The 23,975-nt window shown below is 33.5% G+C and overlaps 2 long non-coding RNA genes across 2 annotated transcripts; both read right to left on the bottom strand.

Annotated features, from left to right (window-relative positions):
• Positions 1 to 6,274: 6,274 nt before the first annotated feature.
• Positions 6,275 to 8,498, bottom strand: LOC134802003 (uncharacterized). Its single transcript, XR_010145793.1, has 3 exons — positions 7,257 to 8,498; positions 6,939 to 6,965; positions 6,275 to 6,441 (listed from the first exon to the last, which is right to left on the bottom strand). It is a non-coding gene; the product is annotated as an uncharacterized LOC134802003 (long non-coding RNA).
• Positions 8,499 to 17,079: 8,581 nt separating this feature from the next.
• Positions 17,080 to 18,701, bottom strand: LOC134801978 (uncharacterized). Its single transcript, XR_010145783.1, has 3 exons — positions 18,615 to 18,701; positions 17,453 to 17,572; positions 17,080 to 17,109 (listed from the first exon to the last, which is right to left on the bottom strand). It is a non-coding gene; the product is annotated as an uncharacterized LOC134801978 (long non-coding RNA).
• Positions 18,702 to 23,975: the final 5,274 nt, after the last annotated feature.

A 23,975-nucleotide genomic window follows, 5' to 3' on the forward strand; every position in this document is an offset into this window, starting at 1 on the left:
TAAGGGGCTTCAACATGAGGCAACACAGGCGTTGTCAAAGTTACAAGGCAAGATAATGAATACACTGGTAAGTTGTACGCACATTTAATTTAACCTTCTTTAGCTCTGTTGGCTACTCAATCAATCAAATCATTTATTTTCAGGCAACTAAGGCCCATAGATACGTTACAAACTACCATATCATATAACCTATACAATAATAAAAATCTTAAATACTAAAAAATCATTTTTGTGACGCATTTTTCTGTTGTTAAGAGAGTATAAGCTTTCAGACGCATCTGCTTCAAATAGTTGATGCCACTTTTATCGAGGGACAAAAAAAAGTCCATACATTTTTGAATCTTTATTTTGTGTTACCGCTATACAGTATATTTAATTACTAATTATGGTAACATACCCTAGAAAAAATACAAATCGAGAGCATAAGACTCTGAGTAAAAATTACATGATATTTTTTTACCATTTAGCAGTAATATATTTATTTTATAGTCAAACTATGTGACATTATTGTGTTAATATAAATATACTTTCACCACGCCAACTAGTAAAGCCTCTCTTAATTGTTCAAAAACCGATAGCAAGGTTGCATTTTATTCACATGAGAGGCAAAGTAATCAAATGCAAATTTTGAGTTGTTTTCTTGTGTTTTCTGGTTGAATTGACTTTCAAATTATGATTTTGAATGATAAATATTTAATAACATTCATTTGGTTTCGATTTGGTTTGTTTTTCTTTGATATCTTACAGTTACTATTTTCTTCGGGTTGGTGTGGTGAAAAATTTTGTGTTTCACTGGGGGCACATTTTATTTAACCCTCGCAACGCTCATTGAGATTCCAATTTTGGAATCTTTCGCTTGCTCGGGTGTTAATATTAGCACGAGCGGTTAAACAACAACCTTGCCCCCTTGTAAAACAAATAACTATTTTTTTAATATTTGTAGAGTAACGAAGACGCACCTGCTGCAGCTAAATTGGTAAGGTTTTAGTGCAAAAAAAAAACTATAAGGGGCTCGAAATATCGAGATGTATTTTAATTAATTATACACAATATCATCCGTTTACATGCGTACTTTTATTGCATACCTACATTATTGAATTAAACATTTGCAATGAATTATATAATTTAAGTAACTTTTTACTCGGATCCTTCCAAATAAAAAGTTAAATTAGTACCTACTATATACCTATATATATATAGTACCTAATATAGGTGCTGATGAAAGGATTTAAATCAAAGGTTCTAGTCGAAGGGACAAGTAACTAAAAAAGAAATGTATACTTAAGTAATTTTATACAAAAAAACTAACTTATTAACTACTAAAAATGTAATTTCGTTTCAGTTGGTTCGTAAAATTTTACTTCTTAATATTTTCATAAAATAACTTCAATGCCGGTAGAACGTTGAAATATTATTAATTAAGCGTTCTTTTGTTTTCTATTTCCGATCCTCTTTGATTTATTCTTATTGCAACTGCAAATATTTGACATCGGACATTGACTCAAGTCAGTGACAATAATTAAAATATGTAATAAATAATTTAGTTCAAATAGGTACATAGAATTAACCTAATTAAGTGCCTTAACATTGTCACTGTTTTATAAACCTTATTTCATTAACTAATTTAATTGTCAGCCACATTATTTATTTCGCTATAGTTCTTACTTGGGTACCTACTTCTTACTAGTTTGGCGCGATGACCCAAAATAAGTCTTGGCCTCCAATTAGTGATCCAAAAGACTCGAGCCTTTGGAGCTCTTTTTTTAGGGCTCGCCTCATCTCTTGACGCCTAAAAGGCTAAAAGCCTATTTAGCTCTTTACCCCCCGAGCCTAGTTCTATTTAAAAGCCTAGAATCTTGGGGCTAATAACCTTATTAAGCCCCTAAAAAAAAGCCTATTTAGCTCTTTAGCCCCCGACCGGCTGGCCGGGCTTAATAAGGTTATTAACCCCAAGAGTCTAGGATCTTAAATAGAACTAGGCTCGGGGGCTAAAGAGCTAAATAGGCTTTTAGCCTTTTAGGCGTCAAGAAATGAGGCGAGCCCTAAAAAAAGAGCTAAAAGGCTCGAGTCCTTTGGATCACTACCTCCAATAATACAGGAGCGCGCCATTTTATCCGATCCTGCGCGGATTCATGGCAGTTTTCACTGACGCCAAGCTCCCGGAGATCTGCCTTCATTCTACTCATCTTATTTAGCTATAATTTGTATGTATATTAATTAAAAATATAATCAACAGCTATCTCAAGTAATGACGAAGGTACGACACAATTTATTAATTAATAGTTTAAAACTATATTTTGCTTCAAGTAACTTACCATTTATATTTCCACATTTTTAAAGAGGTTATTAATTATTATGTACCTACATTGAACTTATTGCAGCAATTAAAAGAAGCTACCCAGAAGGTGAAGTGTTAGACCAATTTATCATTTTTTTTTCTGGCTTACTCATCATAATTATTATTTATTAAAAATATTCCTGTAGTCTAATGACATATGACCATAGTCCAGTACTACAACTATGGTGCACAAGGTCAATACAAAATGAGGCATCAACACCACACTTCTTTTTGGTTTTTCCTGAGTTTTTTCTTTCCTTTGTGATGTTATTTATTTGTAATGTTTTGTATTAAAACTGCAAGATTATATTAACGTGACCTGAATGAAGATATTTGAATAACTTAGACTATAGTCGGATGGTTTTACGGTACAACACGAAAGTAATGTAAACAAACACAACGTCATTGTACAACATTTTAGTTAATGGTAATAATAATAATCATCATTGAACCTGGGTCAAAATGGCCCTGACTATTAAAAATTTTACATTCGAATAATAATAAATTTGTTAAGATTTTTGACGACAGACATTTAATAAACTTTGTCTACAATAACATTTTTATTTAAATATTGTATTTATTTCAGCAAGCTCAAAAACTGTCCAACACGGTAAAGTGATCAAAATCTATATATTGTAGACTATTTGAGTATCCCACCGTTGGGCATAGACCTTTGCTCTGAATATGCCTATTCCTGATAATACTAAAATTTTAACTAATCTTTTTTTTAATTACTATTAACTTATATATTTTGAGCAAATACGGCTCTATTAAGTCAAACCAAGCTATCCATGCACTTAGTAGGCAAGCGACAGAGTGTGACAGTGGCACCATGCATTGTCTAAATGTTAAATGTTTCCTTTTTAAAATTGCCAAATTTCAAATTGACTTTATTTCACATCGTCCAAATCTCAAATTATCTAAATGTTAAAAAGAAAGACGTAAGTACGTCGATTTGTAGTTTAGACATTTTGAGTAAAAATATTGGCATTGTGGGATTCAGACATTTTGATATCTAGCAATTGTGATCAGGTAAAACGAAATAAAGATACAATGAAACCGAAGTAGATATGTAAAGTGGCATTTTAATATTTTGTGGCTTCAAAGTCTGTATAGAGTTCTCTTTTTTAATATAATGATCAAATAATCCCATAGATGGCGCGCTAACTCCTGAATCACACCAACATACGAAGGATATTTTGAATGCATAAATAAATCAGTCATATAGCTATCGTAGTTTTATTTAAGTCCCTAAAGATGATTTCTAATTCTATTTTAGATTATAAATGACGAGGTACGTAAATGGACTACTTAATTATTTACTTTATTGCCAAATTCAATTTATAAACCAAGAATAAAGTTGTATCTATTCAGGCTTGGTGCGATGAAAATAATCTGTACGTTTTATAAAACGTTTGTTAGTTCAAATACAACGATAAAATTCACTTATAAAAATTAATATTTAATATAATTACTATTTTAAATTTAAACAACTTATTACAATATCAGGTAAATCCTATGTGCAGTCACCTGCAATAATATGTTACACAACGAAAGCCGCAAAAATATCTGATACGATCTTATTTGCAGAGCCATAAGAGCGTGTCACATATTTTTGCGGCCTTCGAAGAGTAATATATTTTTGCAGGTGACAGTACACGCGCGCCTTCAGGCTGAAGGTTGTCGTATTTTGGAGGTTCCGAGGCAAACTTCCGAATACACCACAAGCGATTTATGAAATTTATAGTATTTTTCAATTTATTTAAGTTCGATCAGAGATCGCCATGTTATGAAAATTGCATGCTAGTTCTTGCTAGTCTAAACCTTGCTTTACAATAAGGACATTTTAGATTTTTTATTTTATTTCAGCAAGCTCAAAAACTGACGGTAACGTAAACAAAATATTATTTTATATTTCATTCACATAAATACTCTTGGAAATTCTAAATTATATTTCACCTTTTTTATTTCACTAGGCTGCCTATGAAAGTCCTGGGTTCGAATCCCGGTAGGGGCATTTATTTTTGTGATGAACACAGATTTGTTCCTGAGTCATCGGTGTTTTCTATGTATATAAGTATAAAATTATGTATAATTATATTGTCGCCTAGTACCCAAAGTACCTACAAGCTTTGCTTAGTTTTGGACTTGTTTAACCTAAGATGTCCTCTAATATTTATTTACATATATTTTTTTTCTGTTTTGCACTGACATTAGTAATTATTTAAGAGGTTCGATTGTAATGCGCATTTTATTATAATGATATTTTTATTAGTGTAGTTTTCAATAATGAATTGCGTACCTATATAGACTAAGACAATATTATTTAATTTGCATGTAACTCTGCGACGAGGTACCTAGTTGATTCCTACTTATGTGTACAGATGTACTGCATAATTATTTTCCATCGTATTTTCTCGGAAACGTTCGTATTTGTCATGCTACTTCAGTCAACCTCAGTACTTTTTGTACCGAGACTGACTGAAATAGCAAAACACCGAAGACACGTTCGTACGTTTCCGTGAAAATACGTCAAACACGATGGAAAATAATTATGCATTACATCTGTAAACCCGTATGAACCTGCATGTACGTTGTACTCGTACACTATGCAAATAAATGAATTATGCCTGATTGAAATTTTATAATTAATAATTAAATCAACTCTTACAACTAATGCATAGTCAGAAGCTTAAGACATACCTACCTACATACATTTAAAAAAATATTAAATGACAACATGCATTTTGATAATCAGTAGACCATGCTGATTCCAATGATACCACACTTGTTGGTTTAAACCTTTCCGGTCTTGCGAATATCATAAATAAGGTAGCTCCTACGAATTGGCCTCTCCACTAATTAGCCAGAAATAAAAACGAAATAATATATTAAAAGTCTTTTTTTTAGCCAATTCCCGAGGAGTGGAATGTAGGAGCAGCAGCAGTAGATGATGATGGGGGTGTGGCAGACACGCCGAGCATGCTGCACGGGGTGCAAGGAGGCGGTGGAGGAAAAAAGAAGCTGTGCATATTCCAGCAAAATCCCAAGTTCTGTGTTACTCAGGAGAAGGCCCTATGATACTTGAGTAGGTACTAAGGTTTCCTTTAGTTTCTTACTCAGTCGTTCACTCTTGACAAAAGGTCGTGGTTGTATGATGGGGCGTATTTGTTGTGGATAATGCTGCCCTCGCAATCGCCACGGTCCAGCGTTACGGGAACTTTGGATGTGGACAATGTCACATTAGTGACACACATTAGTGTTCCCACTGACCGGCTGGAGTCGGACCGCGCCGGAGCGCATTATCAATTCATACATTATGTACCTAGATGGCAGAAGCGATGGAAATCTATACCGGAGTTATCCGCGTCCGCGAGCAGCCGACCGGGTTGTTACAAATTTGAAATGCGCGCTGACGCCGCCTGTTTGGCCGGAAATTGTACTTAAGCAATTCTGATCTCTGATTGAATTGAAATAACTGACTTTATTTTTTTGTTTCAGGCCTACAAAGAAACAACTTCATGTCAAGTCCGTCCGATTATAAAGCAAATTAAATTGTTTGTGTGTAATATATTGCCTTTGATTTTTATACTTATATTCCATTACTACCAGTACCAGCTTCTGGAGGAATGTAGAAAAGTGAATTCCTATGTATTTAAACCAATAGGTAATCATAGTGTATACAAATACAGATTTGGGCGTGAACTGACCGACGATACTACATATATGTATGTATGCGTATGTATATCAAAACCAAAGGAGAATATTTTGAAATTAATGTTTTAGTTAAATGATTGTAGCTTTCATTATTATTGACATTTCGTAAATGACGTGAAAAAATATTCCTATACAATCCTTTTACATCATATGTTTAGGCTAAATATTCTGCAATACGTGGGTTTTTTATTTCGATGGGATAGGTGTAAATACTGTAAATGATTAAAAAAAAACTAACAACATTCTTTATTTAGATTTTTTTTGTATTCTTAGTTGTACCCCTTCTCCTGCACAACGCAATATTTTCTATCCGGAGTGAAAATGCATAGTGTTTTCTTCTGAGACTCTGAGTCCTCTTCATGTGTTCCTGACATGAGCTGCTTTGCCTTGGAAATGAGAAACTTAGGTAAGTTGTAGTCATTGAACTATTATACATTACTACGTATAGAACCGGCACAGAGAATCAGTATTTTGCGCTATGAGTTGTTGACGGCCGACAACAAACTGTGGAAGCGGAGCGTGAATCTCGCGACCTAAACGCGTAAGTACCATGAATTTTACAGCGCTTACGACGTTTTGGTCGCGTGGTATGGCTCGCGATTGCGACAGTTAGGTACATTGTTTGGCCTAAACGCGTAAGTACCATGAATTTTTACAGCGCTTACGACGTTTTGGTCGCGTGGTACGGGTTGCGATTACGACAGTTACATTGGCTTCTCTATAGTAATAATAATTCAATGGCTGTAGTTTAAAGTTGACGTTCAAATGCAGTAGCATAAGTAGCATTACTGATACAACGTTACTGCCCTAGCGTTGACGGGCTAGCCTAGAAAAAGTATTTGACTTATAAATAAAAATCAAATAAAAATCTGATAATACCTACCTTTAGTTTTGCTTCCTTGACTACTTCCTAAAAAGTTTCAAAATAATACAATATTTAAATGGCTTTTATTTTAGTCACTGTGATATTTTACCGTATCGTGTAAAATAATAAGGGAAAAGAGTTAATGATAAAACACGATTTTGACTTAGGTTAGGCTAAATATTGTTACTTACTTACTATTTTTTAGTTTTCAACTTTTCATGTTACTATACAATATAATAATATACCGTTATTTTCCAAGTCTTACCACAATTAGTAAATATTTAAAGGTATTTAAGGTATAAATTATTTAAAAAATATAGTAAAGTTTTTATTTACCTCCGCGGCAACTTTGGCCACCTAAACGTCGTAAAAAATAAATTTAACACAAGACAATATGAAGACATTTTATTAATTAGCATTAAGTAATTTTATAGGAAACTTAAAAATCACTAGGTTTTGTACTAAATAAATCATACAAATAAAAAAATTATTTACCTACCAGCTATAAACAACGATATAAATTAGTAATATCAGTAAAAAATAATTTGAGAATTAAAGATAAAACAAAATTTTAATCTCTTTACATACTTTTATCGCACCACCCTTATCTTTTTTATTTGTTTTCTGAAGTAGGAGAAAGTAAAAATATACGTAATATTAATATCTTTGACTTATAACCTAAGTACCTAGGTAAACATTTTAGCTTATTAAATTGTGTTTAGTTTTAAACGAAAACAAATTTACTATCTTAAAAATGCAATCTTATTTGCATTTCATATTTTAGAGACGTTATGACTTTATCGTTAAACAAGACCAAGTGTGGTTAGTTCGACCTCGCGCCACTAGAAGATGTTGACTCCGAGACCACGGGGACAATGCCTGCCTCGAAACTTCGGAGATAGGTGTAAAGCTCATAAAAAGCCTAGTCACAAAGTGCATCTAAACTTACTGAAGCGCTTAGAGTTTTCAAATTCTGTAACAAGAAAAGCACTCGAAATCCCGTTGAAAAACCCAACCAAGACTTGTTGTTTAAATCACAAGAAACACGGGTACCTACCTACATAACTTAAAATTTAAAACCTAATAATAGACTGCGGGCTAGGGACAGTAGCGTCAGTAGCATCCATGGCGATAACTCGTAAAGGGGCTAAGGGCGATGTGCTATGAACCCTCGTGGACGTCAGCTGTCGCTCCGTTGGGGAATTGAGGAACCGCAGTCACATACTGGTTAAAACTTTGTAAGACGATAGTTTAGTCAGCTTAGACGGTGAAGGTACTTTGTCACATAAACTTTACCATTAAAATAATAATGTAACTAAATCACGTAGTATCTATTATATCGTATGTACAGTCACCACACGGGACTGTTATACCATTTAGGGTTTTTGCTAAATTGGAAATTATATAGCGTAAGTATCGGTGCAACAATCGCGGCATGGTACATCACATATATAATTACGCTACCTTATAGTAACTTACATTGTTAACTTGCTGAAATAATTCAATTAATCATTATTTTCATGTTCCACTTGCGAAAAAAAACTGCAACTATGAATATACTGGCAGAGGAGATTTAGATATACAGTTCCGTTAGCACCCTAACCTAACCACCCAACTTAATGTACCTACATATCAATTCGTTCAAGTGTCGCTATTATTTAAATGTCCTAGTTCCATTGCAAAATATGTTTAGAAATTAACAAAAAACTTAAAATAAACGCTACGAGTAATTATACGTATTGAACTTGCGGACTGTAGGTGGACCATAGTGTAGTACTGAACTATAGTTAAGTAGTATTACGGTATGGAAAAATGTCTTTAGACTGTCAGTGTTTATAATAAGCTATAGCGGGCGTGGGTATAGTAATAGTCGCTACTAATACTAATACTACTAAAACTGCTACAATTGAACAAAGCTATGATCGGTCGTAGGGTCGGATACGCGCATACGTTTATACACAAAGGTGTCGGCTACCGAACTAACTCGCGCGCAGCGCCCTCAGCGATCACGCGATACAACATGGCGGCACACGCGCCCATCATAAGTTGACCCGCGGCTTAATCTGTTAAGAAGCGAGCCGGGAGTCGACCGCGATTGGTTCTCTTGGGAAGACGCTCACAAGGCGTGATATCCCCAGGGACAGGAACCGGTTACCTTAACCGGGGTTTTTCATAGGGTTATTTTAGAGGTGTTTATAAAAACCCCTACCATAACGGTAACCGCTTAATAAGGTAACACTTTGATTCGGTAACCGTATCAGATCGAGTTAACCTCTGTTACCGGTAACCGAAATAAAAACCCAGTCTATTCAGTTACCTCATTATGAGGTTTTTGACCAGTTCAAACGATTGTAATCTTTACGCACACTTAAATTCAACTTATTATTGAATAACCGAGGTTGGCATGGGCGGTCTATGAAGCCTCCAGCACAAACAAGTTTTTTTGCCTTTCCTTTGTTTATCTTTATACCTACCTGTGTGGTGTGTTCTTATTATAAATATTATTATATTATAACTAAAATAATTAAAGTAAATAAATTAAATAAATTTAATAAATTAAATAAATTAAATAAATTAAATAAATTAAATAAATTAAATAAATTAAATAAATTAAATAAATTAAATAAATTAAATAAATTAAATAAATTAAATAAATTAAATAAATTAAATAAATTAAATAAATTAAATAAATTAAATAAATTAAATAAATTAAATAAATTAAATAAATTAAATAAATTAAATAAATTAAATAAATTAAATAAATTAAATAAATTAAATAAATTAAATAAATTAAATAAATTAAATAAATTAAATAAATTAAATAAATTAAATAAATTAAATAAATTAAATAAATTAAATAAATTAAATAAATTAAATAAATTAAATAAATTAAATAAATTAAATAAATTAAATAAATTAAATAAATTAAATAAATTAAATAAATTAAATAAATTAAATAAATTAAATAAATTAAATAAATTAAATAAATTAAATAAATTAAATAAATTAAATAAATTAAATAAATTAAATAAATTAAATAAATTAAATAAACTAAATAAACTAAATAATCTAAATAAACTAAATAAACAAAATAAACTAAATAAACAAAATAAATTAAATAAATTAAATAAATTAAAAAAAAAATTAAATAATATAACAAATTAAACTAATTAAATAAATTAAACTAATTAAATAAATTAATTAAATTAAATAAATTAATTAAATTCAAAAAATAAATAAATTCAATAAATTCAATAAATAAATTAAATTAAATTAATTTAATAAATAAAGTCAATAAAATCAACAAAATATAAATAAAGTAAATAAAATAAACAATTTTTTTAGTATTTTTTTTAGTTCTGACGGCACATCACTAAAACTACTTTAATGTAGCAAACCAGTAAGCAACCGATAATAAAGGTTACCATAACTGAATGAAAACCTGTTAAAAACCCTTAACAAAAACCCTATCGCGATGGGGTTTTGAGATTAACTCGGTTAAAGGTTAGGGTTACCGTTTCAATAAGGTTACCATTACAATCAGGTAACAGTATGATAGGGTTACCGAATGATAAGGTAACCGAATCGATTGGGTTACCGAATTGATAGGATTAAGCGTAAAGAGGGGTTTTCCGGTCCTTGGATATCCCTTTCTAACGCACGCGTGGGCGTGCTGTCCCTGTCACACGCTATAAAGCATAATAAAGCTGATTGGCAAGTAGGTAATGAAAAAAAAAGATTAACAAATATTATCACAAATTATTGTGGTTGTTTCAGTAGGTTGGTTTTTGTTAAAATATAACCTTTATTCAAGTACCTTATTAATTTCATTTTCATATCGATTTTGGATAGTTCTGAAGTCATTCTGAAACCGAAATTATTATTTTGGAATATATGAAAAGTAACTTATGATAACTAACAGACCAATTTTATTAATACAACTAACTATAATTAATGATCTTAAAATAAACTGCCTATTGGCTATTTATGTGCGAAGTTGGTGGTGGAGGATATACAAGCGATGCCGACGCATGACGTGGTGAAAAATAGTACTAACCTGTTTGTTTTCATTTTCATATCTATTTTGGATAGGTCTGAAGTCATTCTGAAACCAAAATTAATATTTTGAAATAGACAAAAAATATCTTATGACGTAACAGATCAATTAATTGCTAATACCGGGTCGGGCCTGTAACACGAGCAAAGAATTAAAACATAGATTGTACTCCTCAAACCGTGACACTTTTTTTCAACAAGTTTTAAAAATTATGAAGTATTTAGACTCCCTATTTTTCATACAAAATAAATATTATCTTCAATGGACGCCATCGCCACGCCATATCATTGTGTTTGACGTTGCTTGTCACGCCTTAAACATAACAAAAGTCGCTGAACAAATGTTGATCAGTATGAGGATTACAGCCTACAGTTTAATTTTTTGCTCATGTTACAGGCCACACCCGGTATACAATATAATGATATGTAGAATATAAATGATTTAAAATAAAGTGCCTCTTGGCTATATATGTGCGAAGTCGGTGGTGCGGGATATACAAGCAATGCCAACACGTGGTGAAAAATATAAACTGTCGTAAAACTGGTTTCATTACTTTCTTTCAGTAGTTTGGTTTGGCTTTATATTGAATTTATGTACAAGTAATCACCTGTTTAATTTCATTGTCATATTGAGTTTGGGTAGGTCTGAAGAAATTCTGAAATTAAAATTATTATTTTGAAAATTCATAAATAATAACTTATGATGAAATAAACTTAAAATGAAGTCCCTAGGTGTAAAAGTAAAAACTATCGGACATCAACTGCAGCTGCTGCTATTGAGGCGTCGTTGTTGCTGCTGCTAAATTCATTCATACAAAATAAATGAGTGTGTTTCGACGCCGCATTACTACCGCGATTATGACTTTTATTCAGTCATTAAAACGTTGTTACAATTTCTGCACCAAAGCTAAAAATTTAAAAATTGCTTCTAGAATTCATCGATTACTTTTTTTGTTGAAAGTAACTATAAAATAACAAGTCAAAATAATGATTCCGCGATTCTGGACACGCACAGCTGTCTCGCCCACGTTAACGCTCAGTCAGAATGATAGAAGTTCCTGCTAACTGCACCCACTGCACCTTAAGGAAACCGCAGGCCCAAGTATGTGAGAGCGCGCGCAGCCACACACGTGTTAAAATCTCTTTCATTTACTTACAAATGTGTTTTCTATAGAGCCCTGGAAATTAAGGTACATTTTAGATACTTAAACCTCGTATAGGTTACATTCCAATAGAGACAGCATTACATCGGTGGTAAATTGGTACTGCAATTGAGCCGATTTTAGTTTTGTTGTAGATTTATTTTCGTTTGATATGATTGAAATTTGGTTGCTCTGAAAAGCTCCTCATGTTGGGCAGAATAGATACGAAGTCATAACTTGTCCCGAAAAAAATGTAGGTATATAATTTTCAATGGAGCGATAATACTTTTTTAATTAAAAAAGAGCTTAAATACTTTTAAATTTTAAGACAGATAAGTCTTTTCTAGCTGGGGTCAAATATTGAATAGATAATTGGAAATTGAGTTATGAAAATAATGATAAGTCAGAGGAAGATTTTTTAAGATATAGGTAGGATCATTTTTCAGAAATCTGACGGTGACGAAAGAATAGTTCCAATCCAACCTCAAATATACTATCATCACAACGACAACCTCCAGCCAGGTTTTTCTGTACATTCGAGCTCGCACTCACTAGCGCGGGTGGGATATAGATACTGCGAGCCGTATCTAGGTGGTATCAAAATAATATCAAAATTTTAACATATGTAAAATCACAATTCTGCTCCATAGGTAGGTAGTTATAAACTTGCCACTTACGTTACCTCCCTTTGGTGTGAGGTGTGCTACTCCTCCCTGTAAGATATTAAATAAATTTAAGGGAGGTGATCAGAATAGGGATGATGACACATGTTTGACATGTTAAATTTTATACTTTCGCACTTTATCACAATCAATTCAACACAAAAAAAATGTAAATAATAAAATTATACATATCAAACTCCTTGGCGGAATTACACTATTTGAAGTCAACTTACGAAAAATAATTTGTACTTTCCAGTCGGCGTATTATGGATAGCTTTATCCATCTTTATCCACATGATAAAGTAACTGTCACTGTTTAACACCGTGGGATATGACGGACACCGTTTTATCACGCTGTCACGTAGACAAGAACGACCATCATATCCGTACAAAGGTATCTGTTCCATAAAAAATATGATATACATTAAAAAAAACTTTTATAGTTTTTTTAGGAAAAGGTACTTACCTGTTCATTTACTACCATATCTAAAATCTAACAAGAGGATTAGTTAAAATCTAACAAGATAATTATTATTATGTAACACAAAAACTGATTTTTTTTATGTTGACTGCAAAGTTTACCTTCTAAAACTGTGATGAAAATACATTTGTAGCATGTCCTTCTTTTCTTAATTTATGAATGAAAAATAGGATTTATGTACAATTTTGGTATACTTACAAACTGAAATTTTAATTTTTATATTAATATATTTTTACTTGGCACCTATACTTAGAAAAATTACACGAACTACATTGTTATTTCAAAAAATAGGTACTCAGTAAAAAAACTTACGCTTAACTGAAATAGATTGGTAACCAGTAACTGTATTTTTAAATTAATATTTAATAGATAATGATATAAATACAAAAAAAATAACCTAAATGAAACTAACATCTAAACTAAGAAATGACTATTCGCAAAACTCGACCTGCGCAGCTGCGCCCCATCAGATGCAAAGGAGCCTATATCTAGTTACTTTAACCGTTCGGATTTAGACTGATCAAAAACCCTTTAACTTCAGCAAATAGGCCACAAGGGCTTGGATTTACATACAAGCAAAAATATTATAATAATAATACATCAAGAATTATAAAATACAACTACTAACTGCAACTACCAATTCAAACTAACGTAACTAACATATAACAATTACTCAGTGATGTATATGGTATCTTAATGTCGAATTACATAAAAAATACAGATACAAAAACACAAAAAAAAACTTTAATATTTAGAGGTGTAAATGTCTCTAACTGTCAGGACTATAAGATTATATAGTTTATTAAATTATCCTTAGAGATGTATGTATGTATGTATAAACTCTTTATTGTACAAAACACAAAACACAAATTTATGGCACAGGAGAGGCAGTACAAAGGCGAACTTATCCCTTTAAGGGATAAGATATATAGGGTCTCCGAGTCAAAATCCTGTATAACATTTGCGGCAGTAATGTCACTCTGCAATACTGCAGCAGTAATGCTGCTACAGACTGAATCCGAGTGGTAACTTTATCTTATGACCCTCGCCGCATCGCCACGTTGAACCGCGATAGATTAGATACTACCCTCTATCCGTATGCCACACCCGTATTGACCTTATATTATCCTGCAGTATTCATACTGTACCTTATGGTCATCTATGAGTTTCTTGGCTAGCTAAAAAAAACAATTATTGGCTTTTGTAAAGGTGTGTAGTAAAATTACAAATAAAAAACTGGCCAAGTGTGATTCGGACTCGCGTTTCTAGGGTTCCGTACATAAGTCCGACTCACGCTTGACTGCACATTTCTAATAGATTTTCCTGTCATCTACTGGTAAAGAACTATATTGTGTATTTTTTTCAAAATTTTAGACCCAGTAGTTTCGGAGATAAAGGGGGGAATGGTCATTTTTTGGCTATTTTCTTAAATAACTTCGAACCTATATATTTTAAAATTATAAAAAAAACATGTGCATCTTTGGGTCACTAATTTACATATGTGTACCAAATTTCAACTTAATTGGTTCAGTAGTTTCCGAGAAAATAGGCTGTGACAGACGGACAGACAGACAGACGCACGAGTGATCCTATAAGGGTTCAATTTTTTCCTTTTGAGGTACGGAACCCTAAAAAAGTTATATATGTATATTTATTGTATATATTTTTCTTACGAATCTACTTATTTATTTATTAGGTAACATACTAACCTTTGCAATCTTGTTCGATTTGTTCTCTGAGGGCTGTAAAAAATATTTTTAGATGGATATAAATTCTGCGGCATAACAACTCTATGAATAACAAGCTATTAATTTAAGTAATACTAATTAAGCATTTAAAATGCCTGATGATTATTGACATGACAATATCCCTTGCGATGCCATGCGAGCCATAAATGACTAATGAGTATTCTATGTTGTCATCCCTCGTCATAATACATGCCTTTTTAACCTAACGTGCACCAAAAACACCTAAAGCCGTCTAGTCGTGCCCACAGCGCCGTGAACACTTATAACACTTACACAAGTGCTATGAGGTACGCTGTCAAAATACCTTCATAAATACTTTCAAGTAATTAATGTTTACAAAAGCTCGCTTGCGCCCATGACCTTGGCGTGTGCTTGAAGTTTTGGTTTATGACGTAAACCCACAAAGCGTTCAAAGTGTTAAAGAACATGCCAATAGGCCCTAATGTACGCTCTATTATCATGACTGAATTTTAATTTTTATATATTTTGAGGGAATTTGATTTCTCAGCCTAAAAAGCTATCAGTCCGGTTTACACTTTTTGCGATTTTCATTCAAACATTTGATGAGGAAGGACTGTATACTTAGAGTTTCTTTATCCACATCATACGGTAGAGGCTTAATAAAATGTAAATATTTGAGCCCTTGAAGTATAATTTACGGGTTCCCCTCATCCCCATCATTTCGCATAACATGTATCGCAGAAACACTTTTAGTCGAATCATAATTTTGCATATTACTTGGCATTACTATTTATTACGCACACAATACATTTTGCAGCATATCATTAAGCAGAAGATTACTGTTGCCGACTTTCGTTTAGTATAATTTTATGTACCATAATCATCCTGCAGCATACTCTTATTACGGCATAATGATTTTTTCTGCTAGCAGAAAAGTGGGTTAAGTTTTGTAAGAACTGGGACCCCAAAAAAATTGGACGTGTGCTTGAAAAGAAGGTTAGGTTAGGTTAGAATTGCGACATCCTACAAAAACGAATGGCTGCCAGAAAAATAGGTTAGGTTAGGTTAGAGCTGCGACCTCCTACAAAAACGAATGGCTGTCAGAAAAATAGGTTAGGTTAGGTTAGAGCTGCGAACTCCTACAAAAACGAATGGCTGTCAGAAAAATAGGTTAGGTTAGGTTAGAGCTGCGACCTCCTACAAAAACGAATGGCTGTCAGAAAAAAAGGTTAGGTTAGGTTACAGCTGCGACCTCCTACAAAAACGAACGGCTACCAGAAAAGTAAGATCAACTGCCATAATAACAGATTATGTTAGAGCATACTAGGTACTGCAGCACATTGGTAAGTCACTTAAAACCATTTACAACATCACCTTTAATTTAAACTTGATAGCTTTATGCCACCGAAATAGTATGCAATACATTTATCTGCGAAATCAATATTCGTTTAAAATACTATTATGATCATCAACAGTATGCCAAAATATGGTTCTGGATTATAAAACTCTGCGAAGTGATTGTATGCTAAATGATACTGTGCGAAAGGTAATTCTGCCAAAAGACATTTCTGCCAAGTAACATTATGCAATACAAAAATATGTCAAAAAACTTTCTGCAACACATTAGTAAACCATAATTTACTTATAATTATAAAATCTTAACATTACTATATTATTTCAATAAAATAGGTATACTCTTTCAAGTAATAAGAGCTCCTCGTCGTTTGATTGACAATTATTAAAACTAAAATAATCTTATTTAAGGAATAACTAATTTAAAACAATTATAAATGTAAATACTTACTATCATCTTAAAATAAAGATCATCAACAAGTTAATAGATAATTCATTCTTAAAGGCGGTATATACTTTTACAGCTGGGTGTACATTACTGAAAAAACTAAATTTGATGGAAATAATAGGAGAAAAACAGAAGGAAGTTTGGCGCCAAGTTGTAATGTGATTTTGCCACGTTAATCGAGCAGAAGCTTACATTGTATTCTGCAAGGTTCTTTTTAGTTATTTTTAAACTTTAATTTGTTCAGGTTCCCAAGCCTTTATTTGGCGCCCAACGTGGGGCAAACATTTTTGTAAATTTTATTATTTTACCTGGTCTAATCGGCTGAGCACGCGTTGAGACTGGAAGGCAAAGAAAGAGATGATTATGTTATAATTTATGTGGAAAGCGACGCGCTGATATTAAAATCAGTGCGTCGCATTTACTTATTAACTCCACAAGTAATTTACAAATTTTAAACTTCCTTTACTTCTAGTGAAATCTTTCAGAAATTTGCAAGTACTGTTTAAATTATTTTACAATTAGTGCTTATCTTTACTTTTATTTTATTCATTTATTTACTTACAAGAATATGGTTTGATTTTAAATTCTCTTCTAGTGAAATTTTTCAGAATTTAGAAAGGAATATTTCAACAATTAGTGTTAACATTTTATTAATTTTATATTACATTTTTATTCACTTACAAGAGGAGAGTTTCCATTGACGCGCACACTTGCAACTAACACGCACAGTAGAAAACCTGTGTACATGGTGTCAGTTGACAAATAATAAATCTGAACTTATCTATAAACAAACCACGTTAGCTGGAAATGAGACGTGAAACTATAAATTTCCAGCAAAACCTAATATACTACGATATTCAGAAATAACCAGCTTCTAATTGCAGAGAAAATTAAAAGTAATTCTCTAGAGCAGCACATTATTCACACCGTTGAAATTTGATTGAAATTAAATTGGATTCATTATAAAGCCCTCTTTTCGGCTAACGCATAAAAAAGGACACTTATTAACCGCCTTAAAAAAAGGAGGTTCTCAGTTTGACCCGTATGTATGTATGTACGTATGTGTATGTATGTATAAATACTTTATTGTACGAAACACAACCCACAAACATGGCACAGCATAGGCAGTCCAAAGGCGACCTTATTTATTTTTAACCCCAGACGCAAACACTCTCTGTCTGCCTGTGGCATCGTAGCTCTCCATCAGATAGATCGATTTTGAGGGGTTTTTTTAAGTGAAAGCGAATTTCCTTGCGGTGGTTCATAGAGTTAGACTATGAAAAGTCTGCAGCGATTTTGATAGCCTATATACGCAGTACAAGTGTTATTTATACGTCATAGTTTCATAGAAGTTTGACCCTTAAAATACGCATTGCGGGGGCTGTCAAAATCGCTGCAGACTTTTCTTGGTCAAACTCTAGCCATGTTTGATAGAAATAGATCCAGCGGTTTGAGAGTATTAGGTCTTTTCCAAAATTATGTTAGGGATCGTTTTGGCATATAATTAGTGTGGGTCTCTACTGTTTCCCAAATAGTTTTAAGTCATAATGTATTGTTTCTCTGAATTATCGTTAGTCATAATTGGTTTTTCTCAGAAACGCGTAACTTTTCAGGATTGCCATAAAACAAACCTAACCTAACCTATCTATAGAATAACCTTACGAAAATCCTGAAAAGTTAACGGTTTCAGTTTTATGACTAACGATAATATGACAAACAATACATTATGACTTAAAACTTTATGGGAAACAAAGGGACCCCAATTAGTGTAGGGAGTTATTTTAAATTCTTAACTTAATCGTTATTACAAATCAATATTTTATTTGTCTTGATAAGTTCTTACACGTGAGCGGCTTTAGAGGATTTTTGTTTAGGCAGGTTGAATTTCGGGTGACAAGGCAATGGAAAACACCTGCGGAAAATTTTAATAGTCAATTAAAATTGTTCACACTTAATAAATGTTTCTATAAAGCTTAGGATTGGAATTAACTTCAGACATGTATGTTTAATAGGCGTGATCAATTAATACATACCACGCACGTAATCCTTAATTAAAAAATGACGTATTGGCATTGCTTGGTTATTACACAACACAACCCACGGTCTATTTTTTCGTAAAGCGGAATGAATCTCAGTTTTTATGTAGCTTGTCCTGTTGGTATGTATATTTGTTAGTTAGTTAGCGTGGGTCAAATCTTGGAAGCTAAATTTGACCCACTTCCCGATTTCCGATTGAGCTGCAATTTTGCATGCATATGTAAATCGGATAACAATGCAATAGTATGATGAAATGGAGCTGATCTGATGATGTAGACAGGTGGCCATGGGAACTCTCTGATAAAACAACGCAAACTAATTATATTTGGGGTTGTTAGAATTGTCTCGATGAGTATTAGTTGCATGTGGAAAGAAAAGTACAGTCAGCGATATAAGCTTGTACTAATAAAAACCGGCCAAGTGCGAGTCGGACTCGCCCACCGAGGGTTCCGTACTTTTTAGTATTTGTTGTTATAGCGGCAACAGAAATACATCATCTGTGAAAATTTCAACTGTCTAGCTATCACGGTTCGTGAGATACAGCCTGGTGACAGACAGACGGACGGACGGACGGACAGCGGAGTCTTAGTAATAGGGTCCCGTTTTACCCTTTGGGTACGGAATCCTAAAAATGAAAAATATATTACTATTATCATAGCGACATCTTGTTTGTCATTGGTTCAAAAGGGTCCGAAGTTGACAAGTTGGATCACTTGTATAAAATGACGCACGTAGACCACAAGCCAGCCAGACGCAATTTTCATCGGTCATCATATCTTGGGATAAGTCGTAAAAAGGTGGCGATGTGTAATGGACCCTCGTGGACGTCAGCGGTCTCTCCCTTAGTCATAGCATCCCGATTGAAACTTTGTCAGATGATAGTTTAGATGTTATTGTAAATTTCAAAAATCATCAGCCACATATATCGCGGTGGAAAGACCGTCAACAACTGTGTATCATCCGGGATGGTATTGGTCGTGGAAATCAGTTCTTGGCTCGCGGATTTTATTGGTTTTTTTTTTAGTTAATCACATACTTGTTGTGATAACTGTTCTGCACGTCGATAACGATCATTAAATGACAATTGGTCAAAAAAATAAGTGAAAAAACTGGAACGTTTAATAAGGAGAAATAAGCTTTCTTAAATTAGATTTTTTCAGTCCAAACAGAGCACCATCACGAGGTATTTGTTAATTTGCTTTTAAAAACGCAAATTGAGCGTGAAATTTGTAAATCACCAAATTAAATACTTAAGTAAACCTAATTGGTGAATGTGTGCGTAAAATTGATTAATACATGCCAAATACTCAATTAAGGTAAGTTTATATAAATACGTACAGAAATATGCGTAAGCCCGCGAGGCAGACTACCGCCATGTACGGACGGTTGCTGTTGTGTGCGTTGGTTGTCGCGGTGTGCAATGCTCAAGCACCTCTTAAGCTCGTAAGTCTTTTGCCGTTTTCATTGTATGGATCTTCTTTACCTCCTTTAAGAGGGAAGTATAGCACGTACTCATCCATACAAAAAATGGTAATCTATTTCCACTTCTAAATAATTATTTTCCATTCTCCATGATTTTTAGTGTTCCGTACAAAACTTTGTTCACGGAAATCACGGAACACTTATTTAGTATGTTATTCACACAATCTAAATCTAGGTTTATAGGTTTTCCTTTTTTCAAAATTTGCAATACAAAAAAGTTTCTTATATGTAGGTATATGTATACGTACAAAACATTAATTATGACGTTTTTAATTTACAGTCTCATAGAGTCTGCATCTCATTGAATCAGGTAACTTAAAAATTGAATTATTGTTATATAAAAAAATGGTAAATGTGCACGTGTACAGTTTTCTGTGGAGATAGTTGACCCCCCCTCCAAACAAATTTCTGTGCATGGGGGTCAGCTATCTAACACAACTAACTAACTAACTAACAATACTAGTATTTTGTCTAGTAAAAATATTATTCGTGTACTTATGCTATTTATTTGTTGAAAATTTATTTTTGTTTGTAAGTTTTTGAAATCGTGCAAGGAATTTTAAAGGATGACTCGCGTTAGACCGGGCCAGTGCTGTGGCGTAGCTAGGCGTGGGCGAAGTGGGCCGTCGCCCACGGCCTCGCGCCCCAAGGGGGGCCTCGTGCGAGGCCTCTTTGAGCACAGTGATAGAAAAGGGCCTCGCAGATGCGACTTCGCCCACGGCTGGATTAGTTCACGCTACGCCACTGGACCGGGCCGTGTCCGGGCTGGAGCTTCCGGCGCATCGTTTTCTATGGAAAGCATCACGTGATCGCCTGTCATTTCATAGAAAAGTATATCCTTAATAATACAACTTTGCTTTTCAAAATATCTTATCATTATTAACGGATGATACATACCATTGTTTGTTTCAGCTAATTGTATGTATAATTAATTATTTACCCACTAAACATGAATTATATACGCACTTTCCTAAAATAATGCATTGAAATTTCATTACATATTTTTAATATTATTGATATCTTCTACGGAAAAATATTAACGTTACATTTAATCTAAATTCAATTTTTATATATTTTTTTTAGAAAAAACCTGTACCTATTGGCGGGAAAAGCGTAAGTTTATTTTTGGAATGAAACTCATACCCTTAGAAAAGGTACCGTAAAAACAACCAACTACGAGTATATGTAGTCCAGTACTACAACTACACTACACAACTACTAGTACACAACTTCAACGCGTGTTTACAATACAATACAAATATTCCTCATACCCTCACCTCTCTGTGTTTAGTTTGTTGTTATAATTTCCCCAAAGATGTCACTGTTACCGACGCAAAATAGATAACGTTAGTTTTTGACAATTAAGCCTATATATACATATATAATATAACACTAATAACGACACTAATAAGGAATAATAAGGACTGGTTATAAAGAATTTAAATAAAATTGTAAGCTTCATAAATCTTGTTTGTGTTAAATAAACAACTTTTGTGTAAAGTTAACTAGTAGTTCGCCCCGAACTGTGAACTCGCGGTTCGCCAAAAAGATCAATTGAATGCAGTGCTACTTAGTCCGAGATGGGCATTTCGTAAATGATTCCTGATTCCACGATTACTTGAAATTACTTTGTAATCTGATTACCGATTCCCAGATTACTTAGTAATCTAACAATACCGAATTACTAAGTACAATTCCATTTGAGGAATCAGGAATCAATTTTTCGAATATTACAATTACCTACTAGTAAGTGGAATCAATGTCGATTCCTCATTACAGGAATATATTAGGTGCTTGATTCCTTTCAGATTAAGTACATTTCGTACTACTACTATCAAAAGTACATTTCGATAGTAGATATAGATGTTGTTGACTTACTGGGATGCATCTACCTATATCTTATTTGAAACGGGTGTGCAGATTTCGTAAATGATGACCATGACCAATAAAACGACATCCATGACGACTTTTATGACATACTGCATGGCCGCCATTTTGGATTCCAAAATGGTCATAATTTTCGAAATCTGCGCCCCCTAAAACCTATAAAACGACATCCATGACGATTTTTATGACATAGTACATGGCCGCCATCTTGGAATCCAAAATAGTCATCATTTTCGAAATCGGGGCCCCTAAAACCTATAAAACGACATCCATGACGACTTTTATGACATAGTGCATGGCCGCCATTTTGGAATCCAGAATGGTCATCATTTTCGAAATATGCGCCCCCTAAAGCCTATAAAACGACATCCTTGACGATTTTTATGACATAGTGCATGGCCGCCATCTTGGATTCCAAAATTGTCATCATTATTGAAAAAAATCTTAAATTAAAAAACAATATTTTAAATGTGTAACAAACCGAGCACTTTCATTTGATACCAAACTCGACCATACTTTCTTGCAATTAAAATGTCCAGAATAGCAAGACCCCTCACAAATGGCTTTTTAACATTTTAAGCTCTTCTAGCTCAAGAACCTCTTGTTCGAGCCTGCTCAAAATTTAATGACTAAAATATAATGCCCTCAACTATACGTTCACCCAATTTTATTTAAATTAGAACAAATTTATTTAAGTTATTGAGTATCAAACTATCCTCTGATAGTTCAGCTTAAAAACATCGAAATGCCGGGACGTGCCCCTAGCCAGCCGTGTGTCCAAAGTCGAATGTAAGAACTTCACTTCGCTTCGCTCGCTCGTTCGATAAACCCATCTATCTCACCACAAACGGCAACGCCATCTAGTTTTAGTAATTGTTACAACTGAATGGAGAAATCTATGGGTGTTAACTTGGTTTTAATATTCTACAATTTACTGCACCTTCCTATACAATGTTTAATAAACACATGTGTATTAGTATGATGTATAATCGATATGATGACTTTGCAGCCGGCACAAGTGAAAACAATCGCAAAGGTAAGTAAAATAGACAGTAATATTTTGTGTTTAAGGAGAATTCACAGTCAATTTATACAACAATGCTACTGATATTTTAGCGTTGATTTTTAAGGTTCCGTACCCAAAGGGTAAAAACGGGACCCTATTACTAAGACTCCGCTGTCCGTCCGTCCGTCCGTCTGTCACCAGGCTGTATCTCATGAACCGTGATAGCTAGGCAGTTGAAATTTTCACAGATGATGTATTTCTGTGGCCGCTATAACAACAAATACTAAAAAGTCCGGAACCCTCGGTAGGCGAGTCCGATTGTCCGGTTTTTTGGCGTCGGGGCTGAACCTGTCGTCCGACCTTTTTGGTGAAATAAATGACGAATTATTTATATAACTTCTAAAACAATGCATCATTCGCATCAATCATATAAATATGTGTTACTTGGAAGAAAAGCACCTAATGTTGCTTTTGTTTGTAGTTAAAAACAGTTTATATATGCGGCCGATCGTAAGATCAGGCATATCGTGAAACGTGAAAATCTTTGACTCCTTCCCTGAGTCGACGGAGCCCCGGCTACGCGGGGCTCCTATTTCTGGGCAGTTTGCCCTTCGGGCATCTGAAGCAACCTAACGAACCTATCCTACCTATATATTGGTTTGATGTGACTATCGTCAAAACATTACACAGGAACATTACGATCTGCCTGATCGTACGATCAGCCTACGACATAATACATGTATTGAATAGCATTAACATTGACAATAACAAATCCTGTTGAATCTTAATGAA

This window comes from Cydia splendana, chromosome 23 (genome assembly GCF_910591565.1).
Source record: "Cydia splendana chromosome 23, ilCydSple1.2, whole genome shotgun sequence".
Classification (NCBI taxonomy): domain Eukaryota; kingdom Metazoa; phylum Arthropoda; class Insecta; order Lepidoptera; family Tortricidae; genus Cydia; species Cydia splendana.